The sequence below is a fragment of the Habropoda laboriosa genome, unplaced genomic scaffold (assembly GCF_001263275.1).
Source record: "Habropoda laboriosa isolate 0110345459 unplaced genomic scaffold, ASM126327v1 scaffold350, whole genome shotgun sequence".
NCBI classification, from domain to species: domain Eukaryota; kingdom Metazoa; phylum Arthropoda; class Insecta; order Hymenoptera; family Apidae; genus Habropoda; species Habropoda laboriosa.
The window spans coordinates 1,010,399-1,013,259 of NW_017100524.1; positions in this window are offsets into that span (position 1 = coordinate 1,010,399).

A 2,861-nucleotide genomic window follows, 5' to 3' on the forward strand; every position below is an offset into this window, starting at 1 on the left:
GCCTATTTTCGACGGACACATATAAAAGGAGCAGTACAGAATATGTGTACTTACTGATACATACGTGAAGACGATGACATACATACAAAGATACAAAGATACGTGACTCTGCACTTGCACATATGTACGTGACAAATTTGAACATACGTGATATCCTTGCACATATACTTCAAAGACACTAAACGGCACTTGAACGTACGTGCGATACTTGTAATTGGACTTTGCATAATATATTGTTAGAAATTCTAACTTACTTTTAGCGTAATTATTAACGTTACCATAAAACTGTGTTGGCAAATAAAGTCTAAAATGATTTGCTATATAATCAGGCTTCACGCATTGTATGGGAGTCAACAGATTTTTTGCTTGTTTCCAAATATTCCTTCGATCTTTAGACGAACTTATTGTTAATGCCAGTAATTAACAATAAAGTTCGAGCCTTGTGGTATTTGCACGTAGTGTGTTGACTAAAGAACCTTCGACGAATCACTCAAGGATTTGGGAAGTACGTAGCTTTATCTTTAGACCGCGTAACGAAAGACTAGACTTTAATTCGCAGTGTACTCCTTGGCGGTTCTTTCTTAACTCTGTTGAAGTTCCAGAATTTTAGAACTTCCTCGTCAACTGCAATTAGATATACACTGATTGGCTGATACTAAAAATTTCCAATAACCAATTATTGTGTCTAATGACAATCGCCAACAACCTTCCAATGAGTTCTTAGCGCGCCTTTACTTGAAAGATAGAGTGACGGTTTCTAAGGGAGGTGGGTAAAATTTGGCTATACGATGTAGAATTTCCTCCAGGTTTGACTCTTCAGTCATCGAACCGTTACAACCAATATGTACCCCCGTGGAAATCCTGATTAATGACATGTCCTTATACTATCGAGGGTGAGAGGCACGAATTTCTAAAAACTTCAATAAAATAATTCTAGGGACCCTCGCCAGGGTATACTTTGACACGTGCAAGCAATAAACGAGAATCCTGAACTGAAAAATAGCTTTCCCTTACGATTCGGCCATAAACCATGCCAATAAAGACCTGACAATAATAAAAAAACATGTAAAAGAGTTGCATATTCTAGAGTTCAGTAGCACTCTATTATGTCCAATTAAATGTTTTACTGTAACATTAACATAAATAATAAACATCCTTAGTACTAATAATTCTTTATTACTTGTTTCTCGTGGAGAATCACATTTCTGTGGAGACATTAATGTGACTGGTTTTGGTATTTCTTGATATTCATGTGTCTGTTGTTAGGAAAACTGTGATAAGAGCAAAAATTATTAAAATGTAATAGCAGATTCATAAGACATAATAGTAGCTGCACTTTGTTAACTTATGTTAATGTAAGAATAGGTGGGTTAACCCTTTCGCGACTAGCGCCGGTTATATCCGGCATCCACTAAATGCTTCACACTGGCGAGTGCCGGTTATATCCGGCATCCACTAAGCGCGTCGCATTGGCTCGCGCTTCAACAACTCGAAGTAAAGATTTATTTTAAAATACAGAACAAGGCCTCGACAACATTCCCTTTATCCAATAAGTCCTCTGCTGTTCCAACGAAATCCTCTAAGATTTTACACGGACACACTGGGAGCTCGAAAAACGCGAGACACTCATGGTGTGCACTAATGGCACGACGACCCGTCCGTCAGTGGCATACTGATGCCTAGTTCCGCCGTCGCGAAAGGGTTAAAAGAGATTCAGAAGAGATACTTATTTCATAATAAGGTGAAATATGAAAAAGAAAATGAAGAGAAAACAAATATTCACGCTGTTTCATTTTTCGCTTCTCAAACACTGCCAAAAAAATCGCCAGTTCTTCTTTTTTACTCACGTTCTACTGTTTGTTCGCTCACATCACTTACGCCATATTCGCACACCATGTGCACACCCATCACGCTTCGTACTCTTCCATATTTTCATACACTGTAATAAATTAAATTTTCACATTAAGAACTAATATTTCTTCACGGTGTTGCAACTTTTCTAGACTTCATACAATTTTTTAGAGTTAATAAAATAGGCACTAAAAATACACAATTGGACTTCTACATGTAATTTTCAGTTGATGGTATTAATACATACGATGTTTGCAAAATAAGTGACTTCGTTGTTTGTACTTTTGGGACACTTTTTGTGAATATGGTTGTAAATCGTGATACAACCAACAAGAAGGTGATTCTTTGGAAAGAATAAGTAAAAAATGTAGAATAAAGTTCTTTTTTATTATTTACTTAATGGGGAAGTGTGGTAACCCGAGAATTCAAAAATATGAAACTTTGCAATCATTTTTTGTTTCGGCAATGAAACAGTCCTTGGGGTGAAAATACCCTCTCAAAGAAATTATGAGTTTTCATATCATTGTGAATATTTACAAAACTGTACAATATATGGAAAAAAAGTTGAGTAGTTTTCTATGTCCTACATTGTCGTGGTAAAGAATTTTCGAAAAATATTTCTTTCTAAACATTAAGGGTGATGAGCGCAAATTTTGAGAAAGAAAATGTTTTTCGAAAATTCGTTAGCACTAAAACGTGGCACATCAGGAACAACACGACTTTGATTTTGATTTTTTAACTTAACAACAAATTTATTTGTTTAAAAATGACGTGTCATAGACAGTCATTTTTGCAACGAGATAATTTATACATTTAAAATTGTGCTCTTTCTTGTACTATTACAAAATTATATACAAGAACCGAAAAAACACGAAAGTTGAGGGTTGATTGAACTCCTTCCAAGTGATTTTCCGCCGAAAAAATGGTTCCTTGCATACTTCATTATACTCTACATACACACAAAGTTTCATTAAAATCAGAATTTTCGTTGTTACTTTACGGTTTGCACG